General features: G+C 46.5%; 2 protein-coding genes across 19 annotated transcripts in view; one reads left to right on the forward strand and one right to left on the reverse strand.

Moving 5' to 3' along the window:
• The window catches only part of LOC101469180 (uncharacterized), a 42736-nt gene extending 36510 nt beyond the window's left edge, over positions 1-6226 (reverse strand). Inside the window, exon 1 of the mRNA XM_076879653.1 lies at positions 6082-6226. The gene's annotated coding sequence lies outside the window, so the exon portion shown is untranslated. The remainder of the gene's footprint in view (positions 1-6081) is intronic.
• The window catches only part of epb41a (erythrocyte membrane protein band 4.1a), a 52714-nt gene continuing 42364 nt past the window's right edge, over positions 5856-16205 (forward strand). For 5 of the 18 annotated variants that reach the window (XM_076879637.1, XM_076879644.1, XM_076879639.1 and 2 more), the window contains exon 1: positions 5865-6009. The gene's annotated coding sequence lies outside the window, so the exon portion shown is untranslated. Of the gene's footprint in view, positions 6010-6318; positions 6515-16205 lie in introns of those variants that run through there. The other 13 variants (XM_024798385.2, XM_076879646.1, XM_076879647.1 and 10 more) reach the window with 6 other exon arrangements.

Consider the following 16205-nt stretch of genomic DNA (forward strand, 5'->3'; position numbering starts at 1 on the left):
TCCATGCCTTTGTTACATCTAGGCTGGATTATTGTAACGCGCTTTATTGTGGGGTTAGTGATGCGTCCATTAGGCGTCTGCAGGTTGTGCAAAATGCTGCAGCTCGTCTTTTAAGTGGAACAAAACAGTCTGAGCACATTACCCCATTTTTAATTTCACTCCTGTACATTTTAGGATTGTTTTTAAAATTCTCTTGTTTTTAATTCCCTTAATGGCTGACGCTTCACCTCAGCAGACAGTCTGGCTTAGCACCTGCTCCTGTGTGGAAGGGGGTTGGAGGATGCAAGTGAAGGAGGAGGGGGTTGCAACGGTGGCCTTTTGTAAAGTGATGGGGGAAGGAGCGTCTGTGTGAATGCGAGAACAGATCTGATTGTAAAGAGCGCCGATGTGAGGAGCAGTGTGGTGAACAGACCAGCGCTCAGACAAAAGCACATGAGTTGGCTTAGATATGGCAATTATAACCACGGTGCTGTATCTATGGGGGCGTGTCTCGCAGCTTACTTGGTACGCTCTTCCTTTGTGCCGACTCAGGCGGCATGTTTGTCCTTTCACTGAAATACATTTTAAAGACATGTTTCATTTTAAGAACTTTCAGAAGAAGCACAAAGAGCTGACTGTAAACCGGCACCACCAATAAATCTGAACTAAAATGAAGTGAAATGGCCTTTAATGACTTATAGGACATGGCAGGGCTGTGGTCTCTGGCTCCGCTACAGTGAGCCAGGTGGAGGGAATTAGGCTGACCAACTCTCTCCGGCGAAGGGAGGCGTGTGAGAGCACAGCTGCAAGCTGCCCTGGGAAACACGAGGTGCCGAACAGGAAGCTCGGTGGTCGAGGTGGCGAGGAGGAGGCATCGTGTGTGTGCAAAATCTGTACAATAAAGACAATTTAACTGTGAACGCTGTGTGGGTCTGTGGTGTTCACAGAACAATCATCAAGAAATACAATAATATTCCACATTTAAGCTTAAAATGTCCCGTGTGTAAAAACACATACACTATCACTGCATACCAAAAACATCAGATTCCTTTGAAAGCATTGTTCATGTAGCTCGTTCCTAGCACTTTCCTTTATACAGAGAGATATTTGAAGGATTTTGGAAAAGTTAAAGCTTTCCTCCACATGTAAAATACATTTTTACCTGATCTAGTCTGACTGATGCTGACTGATAACTGCTGCTGTCTGTTTGCGGATCGACACTGAAATATCGGCCCTGGAGCAGGGTGCCGCCGGTGCATCGAGCCGCCTGGGGGGCTCTTCAACTGGTGGGGGGGATGGTCACATCTTGCAGGAGCTTTCTTCTCTCAGGAACTCTCTGCAGGAGGGGGAGATACAGGAGAGGTGGAGGAAGATCTCAGCCTGGGCGTTTACCGTCTTATGTAGTCTGGAAGATGTGTGGTTGGTGGGGTGGGTGCAGTTTTCTCTGTGGTGGGGTTGGGTGGACTGTCCAGGGCTCTGTGGAGCCGGGGGGCGCTACTGCACTGGGCCCCGGTCTGATGGGCCTGGGCCCCCCTTCCCTGGCGGGTCGCGGAGGGTGGGAGTGCCTACTGGGGTCAGCGGGGGAGCTGGCCCCAGGGAGGGGTTACCTGCCCCTCCCTTCCTTCCCTCCCCATCTCCAGCTGCCTCCCTCTTCCCGCTCCTCCACAACCACCCACACATGCAGGGCCTTGGAGTGGGGGTATGTCACCAGGGTGCAGAGGAGGCTACCCCCCCCCCCCCCCCCCCGTCCCCTTCTGGCTGCCTCTGCCTCAATTTTATCCCACAACTTAGACATTCACATTACTCACACTCTCATTACACATACATATAGGATCTTGGGGGTGGGCACGATACACGGAGTCCAAATTACCATCAGGGTGTATACCTCACCCCTGACGTCGTTGCCCACCTCTCAATTTTAAATACACTTAGTCATTGAGGGTTAGCAGGAGGGACTATGCGCTTACCTGCTGCTCCTTGGCAGGTAGCTCCATGCCCTCCTGGGTTTTAAATGCACCTTAGAACACATATGCATCAACACTACAATGAGCGGGTGGAGGGAGGTTTGGAGTCTTCTCCCACCCCCATTCTCTGCGGCCTGCTGGAGCGGGAGGGCTAGTAGGAGGAGTTGGCCGTCCGACTGCGGTCTGGGGTGTGGGGCCTCCCTGCTGCTGCGGAGTCGGGGTGGTCTGCCTCTCCCCACCGCAGGGAAAAGGGTAACACCACCTGGGTCTGGGTGCAATTCCCCCCTCCAGGGGCAAGGGTACCTAGACCCGGTTTGTAGAGTACGCTTGGGGAGTGTGATCGTGTGTACAGCGTCTCTTTATGTCTGTCTCCACGTTGGTTGAGTGTGGAGTGAGTGCATATGAGAGCATGAGGGGGGGAATGGATGTTTGTGTCTGTGTGTGCCTGTATGTCTGTGTCTATATGTCAGGCTGGGTATCAGACGCCACCTCTCTGGGGACACCTCAGGCCCTCCAAGGTTTGGAGGCCTATCTCCACCCACCACCACTTCCCCTGCCGGTGGCGGACTCCCTCAGGTGTCGGTGTGTTGGTGGTTCTTTGTGTCTGGGGGTGGGTGTCCGGGTGCACACCGGCTCACTCCTTGGCGGCCGCTTGTCGGGGCCTGGGGCCTGGGGCTCGCTCGGGCCCCTTTGGAGGTGGGGTGCCCCCGGCCTCTCGGCCTAGGGCTCGGTCACTCAGGCGCAGCTGGGGGCTGGCGGAGCTCACGGGCGCGTCACTGCAACTCCCCCTGACTTCTGCTCTGCGGCTGCTGAGTGAGCCCTCATCTGGGACTCTCCTCAGCTCTTACTGGGACAGTGGCGCGGCTGCCCCTCTGTTGGTCTTCCATGGTCTCTTGTGTTCTGGGGGCCTCTGGATGTCTGGAGTTTTGATCTCCTCCATACCTGCTTCATGCCCTGGAGGACGGGGCTGTGGCCCCCCCACACTCCCTAGCAGATCATTACATGGAGAAACCTTTGGAATGCAAGCATGCTGATCCACACAGGTATGCACACATGGGTATTCACAGACGCGGACTAAAGCTTTCTTGGCTGCTGCCTCAAAGCACACTGTGCGCTGTCTATCTTGCGTGCTGCACAATATCGTTTATTACTTAGTAAATACTGATATCTATGACTAGCTAGTTTATTGTGATGGTGCTTTGTTTTCTCTATTATTATGTTGCTCTTTGTTGTTTGCTGTCTCCTCTGTTTGTTTTTGTTTGTTTGTTTTTGTTTTTTTTTCTCCATACAGGTGACCCAGGAGTTTTTTTTTTTTCTCTCTCTTCCCCCCCCTTCTCACCGTCTCTTCTCCTCTTTGGTTTTCTTTCTTTCTCTCCCCCTCTCTCTCTCTCATTCATTCCCCCTGTCCTATTTATTAAAAAAAAAAAAAAAAAAAAAAAAAAATGACAAAGGATGAACTGAAGCTCTGCCATCACGTAATGTCGCATACTGCTGTTTCTGATGTCATTTAGAAGGAAAAAAAAAAAAAAAAAAAAATGAAATATCGATTCTTCTGATACCAGTAATTTATGTTCTAGAATCCATCCATCCATTCGCTTCCGCTTATCCTTTTCAGGGTCGCGGGGGGGCGCTGGAGCCTATCCCAGCTGTCATAGGGCGAGAGGCGGGGTACACCCTGGACAGGTCGCCAGTCTGTCGCAGGGCTAACACACAGGGACAGACAACCATTCACACTCACATTCACACCTAGTGGCAATTTGGATTATCCAATTAACCTATCCCCACAAGCTGCATGTCTTTGGACGGTGGGAGGAAGCCGGAGTACCCGGAGGGAACCCACGCAGACACGGGGAGAACATGCAAACTCCACACAGAAAGACCCCGGCCTGATGGTGGAATTGAACTCAGGACCTTCTTGCTGTGCGGCAACAGTGCTAACCACCGTGCCACCGTGCTGTTCTAGAATCGATTCTCATATTAAAATATCGATGTGTTAGTACTCTGGAGTAAATTTGTAGTTTTTCATTAACAGGAACACAGTGGAAAGAAACTATATCATTCGGATTGTCTAAATTGGAAGGAACTACTTCCTCTTCCGCCTTTCATAGTCATGTGTGAAACAGGGCTGTATAACTGTGTCACAGCCCCTGGTGTGCGCACTCGCAACAATGGCTGAGTGTAATTGGAGTCATGTGGGGACGTATTTTACCTCCACAAACAGCCAAGACGTGGTTTGCGATACATGTGGCAAGAAAGTGAGATGTTGTGGTAACACCGCTGACCTCGTCAAACACCTCAGAGTAAATCATATCACAGAATATGACGAGCGTATGTTGAGGCGAACTGAAGAGGAGGAGAGGGACAGGTGGAGGAGAGGGACAGGTGGAGGACAGGGGCAGGTGCTGCTAGGGCGAGACAGACGTCTCTCACGGAGTCCTTTAGTGCAGCAGGCAGGCTACGTGTTCAAATAGCACAACTTCAGGTTTTTATTTCTATATGATAATTCTGCATCATTAAGCAATGAGAACAAGTAGTCTGATGTCCTGTAATCATTATGAAGCTATATTATTATTACAATTAAATAATGCAATTCTATGTTGTATTATGAAACACAATGAAACATTACGTTTTTGTACAGAGTATCCAGGGTGGTATCAGGTCAGTATCGTCGATACCACCCTGGATTTTACTTGGTATCGGATCAGAAAGGGAATCAGTGGAATCGCACATCACTAGTTTGTAGCTGCCGTACAAACATGCGTGTCAGAGGTCTCTGGTTCCTGGCGTCGTGCAGCGCACCAATAATTCTGCTTTGTGGAGAAAGTGTGAATAAGCATGTTTGCGCTCTTCCTCAGAGGATCTAAAAGCTCATCCACGAGCTCCTCTGGCTGCTCGGATCACAGGATCTTGTTTCACATGAGATCGTGTGATTGTTGGCCTGTTACGGCCTGTTATATAACAGCGAGTGTCCAGATACCTGTGAGATCTTTCTGCTTGCCACACGAGCTGTCCGATGCAGGCTGCTTTCAAATTTCATCAGAAAGAGAAAATCAACCTTGTACATCATTTCAGCTCATTTCTAGCTGCTGCTGTTTCCAGTGGCTCACTGATGATGGATGCACTGATTTCATGGCGGGGACCCTTGGTTACTGATGGTGGAGCTCTGCCAGGAGCAGCAGCTTCCTGAGCTCTGATTGGTGAACGCTGCTGTCTGCTCTGCTAGCATTGGCTACTTCTACATATACACTGGTCTCATTACATTCAAAACTCCACCCTTCTGTAGAAGGAAGGGGGTGGCAGAGGGTGTAAAGTGGGCCGTGTTGTTCCTCATTGTTGTCTTACAGGCTGGCTTTCTCTTTACCTACTTTGTTGTTTCTAAGCTGCAGTGGTATTGTTTCTGCATTTACTTGGATGTAGCTCAGGAGGTCGAGCAGGACATCTACAAGCCTGCATGCCAGATATCCTTAGCAGCATACTCATACCAAGTTGCTCTCTGAAGCAGGATATAGAACAGAATGCCTTTTACTGTCACCATACACACAGTGAGATACAGAGCAGCTCCCACTCAGCGCACACATATGAACAGTATTTTAAGTGTACAAATATACAAATCAGGAGAAATAAATAAATAGTGTTATATGTTTACAGTGTGGTTTACTGCACAGTGCTCATATGAATGTGTGAGTGTTGTATAAAGTGCCATATAAGTATGCCCAGAGAATGCAGCAGGTCCTAGAACTGACTGCATATATTAAGGCTGTTGAGTACTGCTGTATGTGGACAGGGTAGGGTCTGCCTTACGATGAGGCGGCTGTTGTTGTGATCGGGCGCTGACATGACAACGAAGCGGTCCTTACATGCACCTCTAGCCTGCACGTACCGCTGTCTGTCAGACAACGCTCAGGGCAAAGTGCCATCTGGCGCCTGGTACCCAAACACTTTGTTAAAGCCGCTTGATAACGCTGATGAATGAGCGCGCTCTCTAACTGATGCCTGTGAGGACGAGTGCACGCTGACACCGCTTTCAAACAGGACCTGTTCTTTTCGGATGCTCTGAGGTGAGCGGGTGAGTGATCCTCGGCATCACACGAGCTGCTCACGCACACATCCAGCGCCATTTGCAGACAGGTACACCTACCGCCCCTTTTATTGTCCCACGCTCAGCGCCGGGCTGTAGTGTTGACTGAGTCACGGCAGCAAAATGCAGGAAAACGGGTCAGAAAAACAGCGTTAGTGGAGTTTGGATGATTTCTGCATGGTAGAAGGTCGTGTCTGATGATACGGCGATGATGTAACAGCATGAGCGGATGCACTACTTCTTTATCCGTGACCACCGCAATCCGCGCATTCGTGTTACACAACCAGCGCACCAAGAGATGCTTCCGTTTCGTGCTTTCATACATTATGAGCATGAACAGCACCGCGCTCTGGTACCCAGGCCTGCAGCGCTCACAGCAGAGCGCATCATCATCATCATCATCATCATGAGGACTGGACTCTTTGATTATTGTCCGGTGAGACGGAGAAAAGTTCTTCACTTCAGTTCAAGCGCCGCAGAAGAAAGCAACGAGGTGTGGATGCTCTCGGTGGTTTTATAGCGCTGCTGTCTGCTACATGCTGCCACGTTCATTGTTGTCACAGCACATCAGACACATCTCACTGCTACTTCATATTCATTCAGTGTTCCAAGTCAGACACTAAAACAAGGCAAAGAACACGATACACGTCTGCAGACTGTTTCTCAAGGTTGTGGTGATTTTATAGTATCTCTCTGCAGTTTTGGTGCGTTATTAGGCCTTCAAAAATTTCACTGTCAAGGAAGCAAAGTGTGATTGTTGAACCTGTTCAACTGCTCATTATCACAAATATCTAACTCAGCTGTTCAATGCGGAGACACGTCAAAGTTCAAACAGCGTCAGTATCGTGGTGCCAGCAGTAACTCAAATAACACTCATAATAACCACAAAGCTTCAAACCGTGCTGCAGCAGAGGCACAAGGTGCTGATCTGAGACCAGCGAGCGAGCTCACAAAGCTGGACGAGCACAGGAACATATTTCATTCTGTGACCAGCAGTGTTGGTCAAGTTACTTGAAAAAAGTAATTATTTACTAATTACTGATTACATCTCCAAAAAGTAATCCTGTTACATTACTGATTAAGTAATTAGTTACTTAGTTGTTTTTCAAAAACATGAGTTACAACCTGAATATGTAATAAAGCAACAGTGTTAGCTTTCAGCCGTGTTCGACTGTTTCTGCATAATCCATCATATGAAACTGAATCCAATGAAAAAGTATTTTTTAAACTTGTTTTATTAGTTTTCATCTTTTTAACTTTATGCATCAAGCAAATATTAAATTATTTGCAACATTCTCTGACTGGAAGAAACGTGTTTAACATGGAAACCTATCGTCTGCATGTTCCAGCAGATAAAATCATGTTTTGTGTTTACACTCTTTCAAATAGATGCGAGTAAAACACAGCAGAAAATAAATAGAATCAAAGACTCAGCAGCTCTTAAATCTATTGCCACCTGTTTATCAGGAGTGGGGCGGGTGGAGGTTTGCCCACAGCGGTCATGTCAGTGGGGGGTCCGGGGGTTTCTCTGTGAATGTCACGTTGCCGTGGCGGCGTGCTCGCTGCTCGCTCAGATTTGAAGTTTCATTTTTTCGCTGCAGAAAGAAGTTTCCTTCCCACACAGAGTGCACAGCAGACGCTGATGTTTGTGTCACTTTTAACAGATTCAAACTCACAGTAATCTGATTACTTCCGCAACGCTGCACGGTCGTACTCTCTCCATCACTCCATGTTATCCACGTCTGTTGCTGCCACGGACGTCACACGCTCGTACGTCATTGTCACGAGACACTCTCACAAACAAAATCACAGTTTAGTAACGCTGTAACGCAGCGTGCTTACGGGAATGTAACTGTAATGTAACTACTTTTTCTGCAATAGTAATCCCTTACTTTACCCGTTACTTGAAAAAAGTAATCTGGTTACAGTAACGTGCTACTCATGACAAACACATCGAATGTGTCCACCTAACCGTAGGGAGGTTCTTCTTCTGACCTGCTCACTTTCAAACTCCTTGCTCTGCACCTCGAGCACTTGAGATCTTGTCTCTCCAGGATTTTTGTTTATTTATTCGTTAATGAAAGTTTTGCTACATTTCATCATCGTTTCTTTTCCTTCGATTATTAGTGTTTATTTAGTTATTGTCTTGCTTTCATCAGAAAGAAAGGTCATTGATAAAAACGATTGTTAACTGAACGATGGTCTCTACCTGCCCAGCCCTCAGATGCTCAGAGCTGTGTGTTGTTTCTATGCTGACTGCCTCCATCGTTGTCACTGATGCCTGCTGATTCGGTGTGACCTCATACTGCCCTCTCTTCACACAGATGCTGTGCATGGATTCACGTGTTTTTGTGTTTCAGAACTTGTTTTTCCTTCGCTGGATAACGATGAATCCTTGCCACAGATTCATCTGGGTCAGGTCGAATTCCATGTTTTTTTCTCTCCCCAAACACGGTGGCACTGTGTAGATCATGAGTGTGTGAGGAGGGAGGCTCATGCAGTAGTTACTGATTAACATCAGCATCCTCTGTGCTCCACATCTGCACACTGCAGCCTTTAATCCCACCCAGATTATTTTAAAGCCGCTTTTAGCGCTTAAGCTCAATTTTAGCGCTCTGACACAGGCTACCGTGCAGTCAGAAATACAGATACACTTAAGTACGTTTTACTCTTTGCTGATGTTTCCGGTGAACCAGGCCTTCCTTTCAGCCTAAACCTTAGCACCTCTTTTAAACTGCTTGGTCTGTCTTGTCATATCACTTCATGTCACTGACCTAATTTGAACCTAGAAATCCACCTAATGATATGGATGTGTCACTGTGATTGTTGGTACTGGGCCACTATGTGCCCAAACACAGGCCTCATGCCTTAAAATCTGTGTCTATATCTGTACTTTCAGACAAAATCAAAGACACCATTATATAGTTTGACTGTGCACTATATAAAGCATTTCTACCACTTCTTGGCTCTGATCTCACTATACTCTGACTTATTTAACCCCTCCTCCACTTGCCCTTCGAACCGCCGTGGTGGCCAGCGTCGAAAATGCCATCGGTCGGTGAAGAGGGACCTTCGAGGAACGTTGAATCCAAGATCGAACATGGCAGCTAGTCGATGAACGACGAAGAGCGAAAATCGCCCGGGATCAGACGGCATGAAATAAACAACAGCAAGCCGCAGAGGAGTGGTACCGACGCCCCGATTGGCAGGTGAAGCGAAGCTGTCGAAGGGATAAACGCAAATGGGTCGAGCGGAAAGCTGCTGATCGGAACGATACGAGAACGCTATTCCAGATCGTGCGCGATCTTACCGTCACCTTGACAGCAGACCTCTCCTCACGCAGAAAGACCACGATAAGCGCTGGGTAGCGCACTTCAAAGATCTCCTGAATCAACCTGCCCCAGATATGCCTTTGTTGGATGATGACTTAGCCAAAAATGATGAACTCGTTGTGGACACTGGTGCCTTCACTTCTGACGAGACCAAGGCGGTGATCAAGTCTCTCAAGGGTGGAAAGACAGCCGGCGCTCTACAGCACAGCGACTGCGGGCTGTGACGAGCAGTAGACATGGAGCCCGAGCAGGTTATTGTGACATAATGTCAGTAATACTGTGTCTGTCTTTCCACACCTCAAACAGAGAAGACAGAGAAGTGTCTTATAACCATTATAATGGTGCCAACTGGTGCTAACTGGGCCTTCTGAAAATTGTAAATGTAAAAAGTAAGTGTGCTTTAAAACACATGTCGATTATATTTCAGCAGCAGTCACTTTTATATCGTTGCTCTTTTAGAAAGCCAAATATGTCTCATGTCACAAATGTATCTCTTTGTTATCCTTGTAACTTTCATTTATACGGATTCAGTATTATTCTAGTTAGTTGATGGTGTTCGGCGTTTTATGCTTGAAGCATAAACTGTACATAAAAGATGGCCACCGTGATGTCACCCATTGTTTAGCGAGGTGTGAGGTGCTGAGCCGAGTGTTACACTGTTGCTATCCTGTTGTGTTGCCACGTGTGAGCAGCATGTTCCTGAGAAACTCTGGGCCAGTGCTTCCCGGTTAAAGGGTCACCTTACAACGCATCATCTTTTTTCATTTATATTCTTTTTGTTTTTAGACCATATTTTTCTAAATGAACATCATTTTATGTTCAATATTCTAAATCGTGGAGTCTTTTTTTCCAGGCCTACACCGTATTCATTTGTCCCGTACTTGACTAACTCGCCTTTAAACTGAGCTGAGTTGCCTAATTTCGGTTAATAACTCTTTGGGAATCACCTTGTTATGTTTTGTTTGTCAAACTGGGTTATCTTTGGCATTTTTCATAGAACCACAGAAATGAGAAAAGGTCTGTGCGGTTTTTTTGCTGCTGGTAACATAGAGCCTAAAGATACAGTTTAAGATGTGTTGTTTGCTGAGTTATGTGTTAGACACATCACAGGTTCATCCTTTGAGTTCGGTGTGTTTTTTATGTTTGACTGATTCATAGGTCAACAAAACAAAACACTATTGTCCTGGCGACGGTGATATGTTCAGGGACTGGAGTGAAAATGAGTTAAAAATGTAGCCAATGTCCAAAGAAACACCGAAAGGCTTTCATTAAGAACAACGGCTCAACTCTGCTGAAACCTCTTCCTTACTTCCTGATGTGCTCAGTGTGTTTGGCAACATCATTTCACACACAGCAGCACAAATTAAATCTGCATACTTTTTCTTTATCGCACCAAACCGACCATGTGAACTGTAAAATACAGCGTTTAGCTCTCATCACGGTCGTCAGTGTACCTGGAGCTGTGGCACTCTGTCCTGTCAGCACTCGTGCAGCTACGCCCGTGTCCACTCAGCACTGTGGGCTGCCAGCAGCTTCTGGAACTTCATGTGCTAGTCGTGTTGGCTCTCCACCTTTAATCTATGAGCATACCTTAAAATAGTATCAGAGACCGTAAGCGTATCCAAACACTGAGGCTGTATAGCAACTGGAGATTCAGTGCATTCAAAAATGTGTTTTTGTCTTTTTGCAATGGTTGCAGTTGTAATTTTTTTGTATATGTTTTCACATCATGTCAATAATGTCAGTTTTCAATTATACATGAGAATCAGTACAGTCGTTGTGAGAATATATAGTTAGAATAGTTTTAAATGCTACTGCATTTGGATAAATAAAACTGGAATGAGTCAGTCAGCTGGGAAATAATACTACACATCAAAGAGTTTTAATGCTTAATGCATGTTTCCTGCTTTGTCATTGAGCCAGTCATGTCACCGCCAGTGCCAGAAGGTCAGCTGCAAGGTCATCAACTGAAGCCCTAAATCTGTCCTGGCTCAGGCCAGAGCCTGTTTGGCCTCTGATTCAACCAATCAGCCAGTACCACCCCCTTAAATGCTGATTGGTCAGCTTGTTTATGCGTGAATGTGTGACTGGTTCACCTGTATTTCTTTGTTTTATCGAAACACACACTGTTTGGTATTTTGTGATGACCCCGATGCAGGCCACAAGCCGAAACCCGTTGGTCAGCTAACAAAGTTGTTCCCTGGTGCTTTAAGTGTCACTGGAGTCTTCACACCACCACATCAACTGGAGGTCGCCATCCATGGATGTTTTGCCCCCTATCCCAGTACATCTCCCAGTGGGGGGCAGTGGCACACCGGGGATGTCTCTGTGGCACCCCCAGCAGCTGCCTTTACTGTGGTGTTGCCTGCTAACTGACATCCTTCCACCAGAGCCAAAGCCAAAAGCTTGCTTTCTCAGCCTCCTCTCCTAATGCCTTCATGGCTTTCTGCAGGTTTGGGCCGGTCACTCATGAAGTAGCTGGACAGCTGCTTTGCCCACTATGTCCTGACACCCAGCCTCCACAGGGTAAATCCTGGCTTTGCTGTCAGGTGCCTGGCCTCTGCCAGTTCGGTCGTCTCTATCTGCGGAGAGTTGTTGTTATATCTCTTGGGAAGAGGAGCTTCTCCTTGAGGTTCACCAAATATCTGCCAGTCTTTACCAGCTGACATCATGCTAAAGCTAAAGCTCATGCTCGGCCCGTATTTATTGATTTTTCTTCAGCTTTTAATTCTATCCAGCCACATCTTTTAGTCGATAAACTTCTTAACCAGTTTAAACTTGATTTTAATCTCGTTGGTTGGATTTTAGACTTTTTAACTGACAGATCTCAGTGTGTGAGAGTAAACGGCTGTTTCTCCAAATTCATTTATTTATATAGCACCAAATCACAACAACAGTCGCCTCAAGGCGCTTTGTATTGTACAGTAGATCCTACAATAATAGATAGATAGCTGACTCTGAAGTATGCCATCACACTACACATCTTGAGGACTTCCTGACTTCCTTGCCACCCGAAGCATCCCTGGGACAGTGCCATCTTTTCTCCTTTTCATTGTTGCGTCCTTTTGTTATGAAAACATGCAGACTTGCCATGCTGTCCTGCCTACAGGACGCCAGCTGCCATAGTAAGCACTACTAAACAGGCAGGGCTATGGAAGGGAGTTGTAGGCAGCACTTATGAGAAACCTGAGCTTATTGTCTGGCATCCTTCAGATCTCTGCCCATCTGAGGCACCTGTTAAAAGTGGTGTCCCATCACGTCCAGGAGCCCTGGCACCTCTTACCTTTATAAAGAAGCATTCCTTCTCCACCCTGGGGACTTCATCCACCACCGTGGTCTCCTTCTGTTTCTTGCTGACTTGGGACTGTTGCGGTGCTTTAATCTTATTAATTTACCATTTTCTCTTCTGGTCAGAATGTCAAGTCATTGAATGATCTAGTTTATGACCCAATAGCAGTAAAACACAGTACAGAGATGATAATGCACGAACAACGTTGTTCATCCATGGATGTAAATATATTTTCTCCAGTTGCCCGCTGAACCCTGGTCACTAACTTTTGACTTTTTTACATAAAGATTCTGGTTAGTTACTTAGGTGGGTTAGCTTCCAGTGTCTTGGAAGTGTTGGTCCTGGTATTAAGCCAGAAAAGGATTCTCACCATCAACTTTATGTGCCTGTAGGTGTTACAACCTGTCTGTCCTGATTTTAACTAGAGATGGCACGATACCACTTTTTTATGTCCGATACCGATACCGATATCATAAATTTGGATATCTGCCGATACCGATATGAATCCGATATAGTGTTTTTTAATCAACAAAACTGTTTTTTAAATATCTTGCTGCATTTTGTATAAGTTCATACTCAAGTTTAAAACAACAACTACACGGACTCGCGACAGAAAAGCCGATCAGCTGATCATTAAGCAGTTTCATGATTGAAGTAGCAGCCGGAGAGCGAGAGGCAGTCGCTCGTTAAGCTTAATGCAGGAATGCTTTACAAACATTCAGAGATGGACTTACACACTTGCTTTACTTCTCTCGGGGATAACTTTGTCGGAGATGAAATGCCGGGTTGCTAGCGAAGCTCCACATGCTATCCAGACCACCGACAGGTCCCACATGCCACAGCCGCTCTATCACGTGATGCATACTGCTCCGACGTGCTAACGTTCTGAGGTGAGTTACGGCGTGTTGCAAGTTTTGTGAGGTGCTTTCGTGATATTTAATGGATCGGATTACATTTTTTATTTTTCTCCGATATCCGATCCAGTAATTTAGGTCAGTATCGGACCGATACGTAATATCGGATCGGTCCATCTCTAATTTTAACTGACAAATTGAAATAGTAGAGACTAATATTCCTGTTATGGCAGCAGGGGCTAGTGCATGAAAATGGACCCAAATACAGACAGAGGCAAACTGGTAGGTTTTATTTACAAAGACACAAGAGTAACACTTAAGCACCGGAAACATGAAATGAGAATCTAACAGGAGTCTGAAGCAGTCACGGCTCGTGGGTCGGGGATAGAGGTCACTGAAACAGAGGGAGAGAAATGCTGAGTGAGGTAATAAGGCAACTGAATGGCTTTCTAGTGGCTCACTGGCTTGCAGGTGTAGCGTGACATGATGGGGAAATGGAATGGTCTGCCATGAGAATTTGGCGGCGTGAACCCGGTCCAGAATTGTGGAACGGGCTGCTGCAAGTAAATAGCGCCGATTCACGAGACCAATACCCAGATCAGGGTCAATCTCCAGTACCGGCGAATGGCGACCTCCACATCCCAGGCAATGAACCCAATCTTGCTTGTAGCGGGGAGAATGGTTGGGACCTCAGAGCGATTGTGTCGGTGGCGAACTGGCGTGATAATGCATTGGCTTTGATGCTCCGTGAGCGTGGACGGTAGGAAATAAAAAAGTTAAACCTGGCAAAGACAGTGACCCACGTGCCTGCCGTGCACTCAGTCTCTTAGCTGTCCTCAGGTAAGTTAGGTTTTTATGATCCATCCAGATAGCAAACGGCTGCTTGGCTGCCTCCAACAGATGCCGCCATTCTTTCAGAGCGAGCTTTACTACTAACACCTCCCTGTCACCCACATCATAGTTCTCCTCGAGATGACGTGAGAAAAGCCACATGGTGTTCCTCAAGAGTCTTGGAAAATATCTGAATGTCATCTAGGGTAAACAAACACGAACCTGTCCACAAAATCCCTGAGAACATACCAAAGCTTGAAAGATGGCTGGGGGTTGGTTAGCCCAATCGGCATCACCGGGTATTCAAAGTGGTGTATTGAATGCGGTTTTCCATTCATCTCTTTGTCGGATGCACTGCGGAGGTCGAGTTCGGTAAAAATAGCAGCTCCGTGAAGAGTGTCAAACATGGAGTTCATCAAAGGCAGTGGATACTTGTCTTTGATTGTGATGTCAGGCCCTGGTAATCTATGCACGGGCGGTTCTGTCATTTTTCTCCACAAAAAGAAACCCGACTGGGAAGCCCATCCATTTTTCCATGGCCGCTCGTTTGGGTCCGGACACATTGCAGAGAAGTCTGGTGGAGAGCGAAGCTCCAAGGAATAGTTCAATTGTGCAATCGTACGGTCTGTGAGGTAGGAATGAAAGGGCCGTGGTTTTACTAAAAACTTCTTGAAGGTAGCTGTGAGGTGGCTGTAGCTCAGGAGGTGGAGCAGGTTATCTGCTGGAGGAAGGTTGGTGGTTTGTTCCCTGCCTCCACCAGTCTGCACCATTAGTCTGCTAATTCCAGTTAGTATGTCTTGTAGTTTATGTATTCCAAAGTGAAAAATCATGAATAGAAACAAAAGACTGAATGCATCTGTAAAAATAAAGCAGTAACGGGTTTGTGGATCTCAGGTTCCAGTTGAACTTGCAACCTGTTGAGTGGGGCAACAGACAGAGCCCCGAGTAAATAATGTAAACAAAAGATGCAGTTTGTATCTAAAGTTTGTCTAATCGCATGAGGTTAGCAGTGCTAAAGTATCAATGAAAGCAGCAATGCCTGTGGAAAGTCTGAAGAGGCCGAGGACCTGCATGCAGCAAGTGTTTGAATTCACACACTGATCACTCATGTAAAAACAATCTAGTTTTCTGTTTCACAATAAATTATATGTTCAGTTGATTCAATGGCTTTTCATCTCTTAATAATGATCAGAGGTTCCCAAAGTGTGGGGCCCGCCCCCTGGGGGGGGGGGGGCGCAGAGCCATTGCAGGGGTATGAAAAAAAACAAAAACAAAACGCTTGGACACTGCTAGCATCATGGACAGGTTTTTGACGGGGCGCCCACGCAAACGCAAAGCAGGAGATGAAGCATCGCTGAATATGTTTCCAAACCAACTTCATTCCAAGCCAAATGCTAGACAATATGGTGAAGCAAATCCTCCCTTTGGCTTCACCTGCACAAGTGCCGACGTAGGTCTCTGCGACAGAATTAGTTTCCCTGCGTCGGCAGCAGCGCTGGGCTCTCAAACTCACGGACAAACAGGATCCCACAGCTGTTTATGTTTTTGAACCCATTTTGCACAGAGGGGCATTTTTTGAAAACTGTGTTGACAGCAATGTTGAACATTATTACTCAGGAAAAAACAACTACATGTAAAATAATCACACCGTGACGCCTCTGCCTTTGTAAATGGAGGGACAGTAACTGTGTGTAAAACCTGCAGACAGTCAGATTAACAGTATTTCGTCTCTATCTGCTATTCATCTCATGTAAACAATAACGTGGCCACAGCGTGACGTGGAAAAAGGCACATACCTTTGACGTTGCGTGACGAACTCTGTATTCCAGTATTTTAAAAAAAACCTCAGTTTTCGGTGATTCGAAACGCCGGTTACAT

This window comes from Maylandia zebra, linkage group LG22 (assembly GCF_041146795.1).
Source record: "Maylandia zebra isolate NMK-2024a linkage group LG22, Mzebra_GT3a, whole genome shotgun sequence".
Taxonomy (NCBI): Eukaryota; Metazoa; Chordata; class Actinopteri; order Cichliformes; family Cichlidae; genus Maylandia; species Maylandia zebra.